Source organism: Astatotilapia calliptera, chromosome 9, assembly GCF_964374335.1.
Source record: "Astatotilapia calliptera chromosome 9, fAstCal68.1, whole genome shotgun sequence".
Classification (NCBI taxonomy): domain Eukaryota; kingdom Metazoa; phylum Chordata; class Actinopteri; order Cichliformes; family Cichlidae; genus Astatotilapia; species Astatotilapia calliptera.
In genome coordinates, this window is record NC_137430.1 from 22,496,640 (window position 1) to 22,507,127 (window position 10,488).

The window sequence follows — 10,488 nt, forward strand, 5'->3', positions numbered from 1 at the left end:
CAGGATTTTTTTTCTTAAGTATTTTTATTCATTTTTAGGCATGAAAAAAAGATTTGAGCTTCATTTTTTTTTTTTAATTGCTTTTCAAAGAGTTTTTTTTTTGTTTGTTTTTTTGTTTTGTTTTTTACACGTCCACTTATGTGGATAACTGATGTGTATGGAGTGACACATCAGTGTCCAATGTAGTGGTTTATGTGCAAGTATACCATCAACACTGACACAAATACAAGAAAACACCCTTTGAATAGCTGTCCACTGTAGTGACCACTATGCGTGAAAGAACATGTATCTATACTCTTAAATATTTCATAACAGACTGTGGGGATGTTTATTAATAAACAATTATTTGTAGACATGCTTAGCATATTATAAATTGTAAAAACACAGTAATAGCAGGGTTCAGGTGGACAGCAGGTGTGAAGAGATGCCAGAAGCAAGGAAAGAACCATGCTGAGGAAAACCTCAGCATCCAGGCGTGATGCTGAGAGTGCAAGCAGAGCATCTGTACAGGCTGGGCAGGAGGCTGAAAATGAAAGTAGAGGAAGTGGGAATAAATTTTTGCATGTAAAGCTAGCAAAAGGCTGGGGATCCAACATTACCTAAGTCCAAATACGATGTAGCAAAGAAATACCAGAAGAGAAAATACTGGTGAGTCCAAACAATTGGTTCGCAAAGACCAATCGTTGACAAGGAGGACATTCATGAGGAGACAGCAACTAAGACAACAGACAAACTATAAAAAGGACAGAAACAATTAGGTGAATACATACAGATGGTAATTAGGGTGGAGTAGACTATCCGGTTCATTCTCATCCCTTGGGTGTCAATTAGCGCCGTTTTGGCATTTCTGCCCGGGTGCTCCAGGTTAAAGCTTTAGCGAGTCAGGTGTGTCACTCGCACCTTGTTATTTTCATTGTGCAGCGTTATTTTTGGGAATGGCTCCATGCGATGGCTTTGTGGTCCACAGCAGGCACTATTTAAATATGAGATGAGCCATAGGCATTCATTCAGTTCACAAGGTTTAAATATATATATGGAAAAACAGCACCAAACAAAACAACTTCTTTTATAAAGAAGATTATCCATCCATCCATTCGCTTCCGCTTATCCTTTTCAGGGTCGCGGGGGGCGCTGGAGCCAATCCTAGCTGCTTATAAAGGGGAAAACAACCCAGCCCGATCTAGTTCTAAGACCTCAGTCTCACATCTCAATGCGTCAACATAACCAGTGAGTGAAAAATGACTAATAAGAAAATAAATCAGCAAAAGAAAGAGTTGTAAACCATCAGCTGTGGAAGAAAACGTGTGGACATTTCTTTGTGGCCTAATGGTTCTTTAGGCTAGCCGTAAACCTGAGCCTGAATGAGCCAAGGGACCTGTCATACCCCAAATTTCAGCCTTACGGGTGTTGCTCTATTTAACATGAACGATAATATATATTTTTAATGAACTATCATGGTAATACCACATATCCTAAAACTTTTCATGAAATTTATCATTATTTTTGTGCAGCTTTTGTAGACCTCTGGATAACTGTCTCTCTCAGCTCCGTTCACATTCATTTTGAGTAGCGTTTCTGCGATGGCCGCTGATGCAGGGGATGAAACTTGTAACAGATTTGTTGACACAAAGGTCACAATAGTGAAGTCCAGGTTCCAAACAGATGAGGCGATTCCACAGTTTACCTTCTCCTCAGAATCTGTCTCAGAACACAAAGTCTCTCACTCTCCGATCTCCAGGATGTGTTTGCAAAAACAACAAGTAACTCAGGCTGGGTCGCAAGGCCAAACAAGCAGGGCGGCCAGCTTCACTGGCAGCTGCCAGTTCAACAATCCAGCAAAGACTGAAGGTAAAAAAACACCTTAAGTACTCGCAGGAGAGGAGATGATTGGAAACAGTTGAGCTTGTTACTGGGAATCCAGGACCAGTCCTGATCCTGAAACAGATGGGCTCAAATGCCTGTTTAGGTTCAAGTAGAAACAGCAGATTTGTGCCTCCCCAGACCACCAGTTGTTTGTTTTTTATTATTTTGCAATTGAATTTTGATTCCTTTTGAGAAAAGAACACATGGAGATTTTTATATATACATAATACTTTGGTTCAGGCCTTGAATAATTTATGAGTATAAGCAATATTACACACCATCAACCAGTTCTTATTGCGCCAGACCTTTTGGGGCCAGAGGCTCGCCAACCCACACTTACACCTAATTGGGGTGAAAACCAGCAAGTATCATCGGTTTAATGGTCATCAGACTGACACATAGCCTGCTAATGGGGCTGTATCTCTCATACAGATACATGTCTGACCTTACATGTTCTAAACGAGATGCCTGGGGCAATTAGGACTGTTACCATTTTACCTGGGAAAATGTTTTACCTGGAAATACACTTCAGCAACTAAGCAGTACAGCAACACAATGCGTTTTATAAACCTGTTGTGCTTTACTTATAAAAGTAATGTCTGAAAATAAATAAATGATGGATTTACATCAAATTAGCTTAAAAAAATGAGAGATTATAATTCATATCACTGGAGCTATACTCAAAAAAATATCTCTGGATCGTTCCAAGCATATTTATTTTTTTATTTATTAGAAATGCTGAAAGTGTCATGGTCCTGGGCCATGTTGGCACAGTGTTCTTAGTTTCCTTGTATGTTTGTATTTTGTTCCTTGCTTAGGCCATGTTTTCTGAGTTGCCCTGTTGTGTTGTTCCCTAAGTGTTTTCCCTTCATGGCTTTTACCCCCTGTGTGCCCCTCTGTGTATCTGTGAGCCCTCGTCTCTCCTTATGTTTTATTCCATGTTTCCCCTGCCCATTATGTCTAAGTTCTCCCCGTGCTCTCTCTTCCCCCCTGTGTGCCCTCTATGTATTTATGAGCCCTCGTCTCCCTTTGTGGTTGTTTCATGTTTTCCCAGCCCGTTATGTCTGTGTTTTCCCCGTGCTCTCTCTCCTCCTGTCTGAACCTCTGTGCACTTCCTGTTTACTTTGTGACTCTCACGCCCGTACATGTCATGTTCAGTTCACCCCGCCCTGTCTCGTTATGATTATCAGTGTCACCTGTGTTCCCCGTGTGTTCCCACTTTCCTCGTTAACCCTCTGTGTATTTCTGTCTGCGTCTCCCTCTGTTCAGCGTGACGTCGTCCCTCTTGCTGTGTGGATCTCCCTGTGTGTCTCTCTGTGAGTTCTTAGTTTATGGTTTCCCAGTCTGGTTTAGTTTATATGTCTGTTCTGCCAGCGAATAAAGCTGAGTTTTGAGTTCATTCCCTCGTGCCTGTGAGTCCTGCATTTTGGGTCCTACTCCTGCCTGCCGCACAGCGCTCCGTGACAGTACGACGTCACCAGACATGGACCCAGCAGGCTCCTCCCGGGAAAGCGATTTGGCCCGCATCTTCGGCCTGTGGGAGCGAGTTTCCCACGCCTCGGACATTAAAGCCATGTCCATTGGGATAAACGCCATCGAGGCTATTCTCAAAGGGAATCCCCATCTCCACGAGCTCTCAGGATTTTCGGGCCTACTGTCCAACCTGCAGAAAGCCAAGGAGACAGTACAAATTCGCGAGCTCGTCATACCGCAACAGCGACCGCCACAATCAGGAAACGTTTCCACGCTGCTGCCACTGGACTCCTCTCCATCCACCCTCCACTCTGACTGTCACTCACCCGCTGCTTTTCTCGCAGCAATGTGGTCGGAGGATGAGGAGCCGGCCGCGATCTCTCCGTCGTTGCCGGTTTCCTCCATCACCGCACCTCCGGCTTCCCGAAGAAAACGGCATTCACGCCGCCGACGCGCCACCCCACAGCCGGACATTCAGCCTTCTAATTCACCTGTTGTGCTACCAGAAGCTCAGTCGGCTCCCTCGCAGCCCTTCACAGCTCCGTTAGCTCCCTCGCAGCCCTTCACAGCTCCGTTAGCTCCCTCGCAGCCCTTCACAGCTCCGTTAGCTCCCTCGCAGCCCTTCACAGCTCCGTTAGCTCCCTCGCAGCCCTTCACAGCTCCGTTAGCTCCCTCGCAGCCCTTCACAGCTCCGTTAGCTCCCTCGCAGTCCTTCACAGCTCCGTTAGCTCCCTCGCAGTCCTTCACAGCTCCGTTGGCTCCCTCGCAGCCACCCTCAGTTCAGTCTCCTGTGTCCCCGTTAGCTCAGCCATTAACTCCACCACAAGCTCCATTTTCACCTCTACCATCGCTTCAGTCATCAGTTTGGTCTGCCACTCAGTCGCCCTTAGCTCCATCATCCACACTGCCACCTGTTTCTCTTCCACCACAACCGTCACTACACCCAGCCACTCAGGCTGCTACTCAGCCAGTCATTCAACCCATAGCCCTGCCGTTGCCATACCCTGTAGCTGAGCCACTAGCCGTCCGACCCACAGCCACTTCAGCCACTCCTTCACCCGTTACACCTCCACTACAACCATCAGTGCAGTCTCCAGTGTCCCCAGTGCGGTCTCCAGTGTCCCCAGTGCGGTCTCCAGTGTCCCCAGTGCGGTCTCCAGTGTCCCCAGTGCAGTCTCCAGTGTCCCCAGTGCAGTCTCCGGTGTCCCCAGTGCAGTCTCCGGTGTCCCCAGTGCAGTCTCCGGTGTCCCCAGTGCAGTCTCCGGTGTCCCCAGTGCAGTCTCCGGTGTCCCCAGTGCAGTCTCCGGTGTCCCCAGTGCAGTCTCCGGTGTCCCCAGTGCAGTCTCCGGTGTCCCCAGTGCAGCCTCCTTTAGCACAGTCACCCACTCAACCACCAGCACCACAACCGTCACTACCTCTAGTTCGTTCCCCTGTGAAGTCATTAACTCCACCACCTACTCCACTCTCACCACCTCCGTTACAACAGACATCAGTTCAGTCCCCTGTGCCAGTGCGGACACCCTCAGTTCAGTCTCCCGTGCAGTTATCTACTTCACCACCATCAGTAGCTCAGCTCCCACTCTCATCCGCATCTCCAGTAGCTCAGCTCGCACCTGAACCATTGGCCCAGTCCCCGATAGCAATACGGTCTTCTGTTCGGCTTAACATTCAGCCAGGGGTCCCAAACCTCTCTGGCTCTACATCAGCTCCTGCTGGAAGCTCGGATGAGCTCATCCAGGACTCCGCGGCTCCCACGCCGCCATCTACCTCGTCCGCTGGGGGTTCCAGTGAGCCCGGCCAGCACCTCCTCGTCTCCGCTGAAGGGTCCGAGAGGCCCGTTCAGCCTCCTGTCTCCGCTGGAGGGTCCGAGAGGCCCGTTCAGCCTCCTGTCTCCGCTGGAGGGTCCGAGAGGCCCGTTCAGCCTCCTGTCTCCGCTGGAGGGTCCGAGAGGCCCGTTCAGCCTCCTGTCTCCGCTGGAGGGTCCGAGGGGCCCGTTCAGCCTCCTGTCTCCGCTGGAGGGTCCGAGGGGCCCGTTCAGCCTCCTGTCTCCGCTGGAGGGTCCGAGGGGCCCGTTCAGCCTCCTGTCTCCGCTGGAGGGTCCGAGGGGCCCGTTCAGCCTCCTGTCTCCGCTGGAGGGTCCGAGGGGCCCGTTCAGCCTCCTGTCTCCGCTGGAGGGTCCGAGGGGCCCGTTCAGCCTCACGCCGCATCAGCTGGAGGGCCCGAGGAGCCTGTCCAGCCGCCACCTGCAACCTCGCCTGGCCCGGCCTCAGCCTCTGCAACCTCGCCTGGCCCGGCCTCAGCCTCTGCAACCTCGCCTGGCCCGGCCTCAGCCTCTGCAACCTCGCCTGGCCCGGCCTCAGCCTCTGCAACCTCGCCTGGCCCGGCCTCAGCCTCTGCAACCTCGCCTGGCCCGGCCTCCGAGCCTTCGTCTGCCGCAGCCTCCTCTTCAGAGCCTTCGTCTGCCGCAGCCTCCTCTTCAGAGCCTTCGTCTGCCGCAGCCTCCTCTTCAGAGCCTTCGTCTGCCGCAGCCTCCTCTTCAGAGCCTTCGTCTGCCGCAGCCTCCTCTTCAGAGCCTTCGTCTGCCGCAGCCTCCTCTTCAGAGCCTTCGTCTGCCGCAGCCTCCTCTTCAGAGCCTTCGTCTGCCGCAGCCTCCTCTTCAGAGCCTTCGTCTGCCGCAGCCTCCTCTTCAGAGCCTTCGTCTGCCGCAGCCTCCTCTTCAGAGCCTTCGTCTGCCGCAGCCTCCTCTTCAGAGCCTTCGTCTGCCGCAGCCTCCTCTTCAGAGCCTTCGTCTGCCGCAGCCTCCTCTTCAGAGCCTTCGTCTGCCGCAGCCTCCTCTTCAGAGCCTTCGTCTGCCGCAGCCTCCTCTTCAGAGCCTTCGTCTGCCGCAGCCTCCTCTTCAGAGCCTTCGTCTGCCGCAGCCTCCTCTTCAGAGCCTTCGTCTGCCGCAGCCTCCTCTTCAGAGCCTTCGTCCGCCGCAGCCTCCTCTTCAGAGCCTTCGTCCGCCGCAGCCTCCTCTTCAGAGCCTTCGTCCGCCGCAGCCTCTTCAGAGCCTTCGTCCGCCGCAGCCTCTTCAGAGCCTTCGTCCGCCGCAGCCTCTTCAGAGCCTTCGTCCGCCGCAGCCTCTTCAGAGCCTTCGTCCGCCGCAGCCTCCTCATCAGCTGCTTCGTCCGCTGCAGCCTCCTCATCAGCTGCTTCGTCCGCTGCAGCCTCCTCATCAGCTGCTTCGTCCGCTGCAGCCTCCTCATCAGCTGCTTCGTCCGCTGCAGCCTCCTCATCAGCTGCTTCGTCCGCTGCAGCCTCCTCATCAGCTGCTTCGTCCGCTGCAGCCTCCTCATCAGCTGCTTCGTCCGGTCCAGCCTCCTCATCAGCTGCTTCGTCCGGTCCAGCCTCCGCATCAGCTGCTTCGTCCGGTCCAGCCTCCGCATCAGCTGCTTCGTCTGGTCCAGCCTCCGCTTCTGCCTCGTCTGGTCCAGCCTCCGCTTCTGCCTCGTCTGGCCCTGCGCCCACCAGGCCATGGCCAGCACGCCTGAGACTGGAGGGCCGCCGCCGCCGCTGCCTTCCGCGCGGTCGGCCCCCTGAACTGCTCCGCCGTCTCCTTCGCCGCCGCCGCTGCCTCCCGCGCGGTCGGCCCCCTGAACTGCTCCGCCGTCTCCTTCGCCGCCGCCGCTGCCTTCCGCGCGGTCGGCCCCCTGAACTGCTCCGTCGTCTCCTTCGCCGCCGCCGCTGCCTTCCGCGCGGTCGGCCCCCTGAACTGCTCCGTTGTCTCCTTCGTCGCCGCCGTTGCCTTCCGCACGGTCGGCCCCCTGAACTACTCTGTGTTTGGGTTGTTTTCTTGGGCTCCGGTGTTTGCTGTGCTCCTCTTTTGTTTTCTGTTCCGAGCCCTCCGTCCTGGGCCCCCGCCGCCCGCCCTGGGTTGTTTTCTGTTTGGTTTTGTTTTTCTGTGTTTGGGCTGTCTGGAGCCAGCCCTTGAGGGGGGGGTACTGTCATGGTCCTGGGCCATGTTGGCACAGTGTTCTTAGTTTCCTTGTATGTTTGTATTTTGTTCCTTGCTTAGGCCATGTTTTCTGAGTTGCCCTGTTGTGTTGTTCCCTAAGTGTTTTCCCTTCATGGCTTTTACCCCCTGTGTGCCCCTCTGTGTATCTGTGAGCCCTCGTCTCTCCTTATGTTTTATTCCATGTTTCCCCTGCCCATTATGTCTAAGTTCTCCCCGTGCTCTCTCTTCCCCCCTGTGTGCCCTCTATGTATTTATGAGCCCTCGTCTCCCTTTGTGGTTGTTTCATGTTTTCCCAGCCCGTTATGTCTGTGTTTTCCCCGTGCTCTCTCTCCTCCTGTCTGAACCTCTGTGCACTTCCTGTTTACTTTGTGACTCTCACGCCCGTACATGTCATGTTCAGTTCACCCCGCCCTGTCTCGTTATGATTATCAGTGTCACCTGTGTTCCCCGTGTGTTCCCACTTTCCTCGTTAACCCTCTGTGTATTTCTGTCTGCGTCTCCCTCTGTTCAGCGTGACGTCGTCCCTCTTGCTGTGTGGATCTCCCTGTGTGTCTCTCTGTGAGTTCTTAGTTTATGGTTTCCCAGTCTGGTTTAGTTTATATGTCTGTTCTGCCAGCGAATAAAGCTGAGTTTTGAGTTCATTCCCTCGTGCCTGTGAGTCCTGCATTTTGGGTCCTACTCCTGCCTGCCGCACAGCGCTCCGTGACAGAAAGGAAAAAAAACACGACACAAGGTTTGCAGAACTTGATTAAGCATCACCTAAACTTGCATACCTGTGATAAATTTCATGTTAACCTAGACTGGATGTCCCCATGCAAATGATGCTTTAATGAGGAATAACCATGTGTAGCCTGCAGTCTTCCTTTTGATGAAAATACCGTGGTGATGGAAGATTAGACCAAAGCCAGCCAACACAGAGCCTGCTTTCTGTGGACTAAACGGTGGTGTGGAGTGTTTTCTCACTGCAATAAAACAGAATGGAAATTTGTGTAAACTTCATGAAAGCATGGATCCATCCACCCAACTCTGTGGGTGATATTGTCTCAGTACATTTTATTCCTTTATGACCACAGCCTACTCATCCTCTGATGGCTGCTTCCAACAGAATAACACACCATGTCCCAAAGTTTAAATGAATCTTAAACTGATTTCTTGGACAGGACAATGACTTTGCTTTACTCAAATAGTCACAAACTGGCTCAGAGTAGGCGACAAGAAGGGAGTCCATATCCTGGCTTTCATACTCAACATAGATTATAAATCATATAGTACAAGAACTTAGGACTGACTGATATTGTAGATATGATTATATATTTAAATAAATGCTGTTTGGCTTCATTTGACCATGAAAAAATGTATATGACATATTTGTCAAAAGAACAAAAGTGCACAAATTCAATCATCTGATATGGATATGAATGTGGATATTCAGAATAACAGCAAAAAATAAATCATATGGATCCTTCTATATTAAATCAGTGAGTACCTCCCACCTGACCAATCAGAATCAGTTGATGTTTTCTGTATGGCAACAGTAAATCTAATGAATCCACGCAAAAATCTATGTGCTATGGATAATGGCTGAGTCACAGGCCTTTGAAGGGTTGGGTTGATATTTGTCACCTTATTTCAAGCTTTGAACCCTCATAACTTCTTGTAACGTCTGTATTTTCTTTGCCAGACAACCTGCCTGTTTTCAGCTTGGTTTAATCGACTGGAGCAGAGCTGTTATGGCTGCGGGCTCCTCGGTCTGTTCTGATGGATTCAGAATGTTCCATCAACCTTGCCCCACCGGCGTCAAAATCTCTGAAACACAGACCTGAGTGATTCAGGAGATGTGAGTTAGACCATTCAAAAAATTGTCGTGGAGTCAGGATGTGATTGCTTTTGGTTTGTTGCAAATTGGCACTTGCTGCATAGAGTTTATTTAGTCCATCACATATGCTTTTGTCCATAGCTCTTTCCTGTATCTATGAAGATAACAAGAAGGTTTATGTTTCGGGTTATGTATTGACTCTAAATTATATTCCCATTTGGACTGACTTCATATGCTCATCATGACCAGCTGGGAAAAGCCTATTTCATGCAACAGTTGCAAAACAGACCTTTTTACATGTTGAATACACTGGATAAACAGACAACATTAGCAAAGGACGATCATGCAAAACCCATGTTCAGCAGTGCCCAAGGGCTGACAAACATTCAAGTACAGGTGTGGCAATGTGCAACGTTTGCAGTGACAGTAGGAGCGATATGGCCTCCCTAAGGGGGCCTCACCTGATTCCAAACAACCCTAATGACAGCAAAGCCACTAAAACCAAAATGAAAGGTTATCCTTCTGGCAGTGGGGAGAAAAAAAGAGCAAGAACGAGGAAGGAGAGAAAAAAATGGGAAGTGGAGCAGATTATAACAAATAAATATAAAGTTAAATAACGTTAACTATCTAGAGGTGACCAGTCGTGTATGTTTGATGTGTTCCAGAGTAACTGTAATCACATTACATCACACACTTGTTACAATTATGTTGTCACTTGTGTTACAAAGTTTCTCGAATTATCTGCATACAACAGATAGAAAGAAAATAAAAACAAAAATGCTTTTTTCTTTCAGCTTGCACCACAATCAGCTGATTTCGCTCCATGTGGTTTAAGGAGGAAAAGCATGAACCTCAACAGGTAACAGGCAGTGATGACCAGTCAGGCTCTTTAGGCTGGTTTTCGAATTGTGCTGTCGGTCTTGTGCTCATACATAAAAATAAAAATAAAGGTGAGGTTTGCACCCAGAGACACAACTTTCAGCTTTTGCTGAAACTGCGAAAGCAATATTACAACAACAACAATAGAAAAACTGTAACGGATTTTTAACCACAATGTGCTTGTTGAATTTAGCAACAATTAAATGTTTCAATACGGACACATTTGATTACTGTACTGCTACATTTATGGTTTCAATTTTATGAAAATTAAAGTTGTGCACTAGTACGCAACATGGGCAAATGGTGCAAAATGATAACACAACAGCAGAAATCCTGGAAGTTTTTTTTTTTCAGGAAGATCTATTTCATTCTCATTTTAAAAAATGGCTTCAATCAACAACACTAGTTAGCGATGAAGGTGTTTGGTGAAAATGATTTAATACACTTTTTTTATTGGACAGCT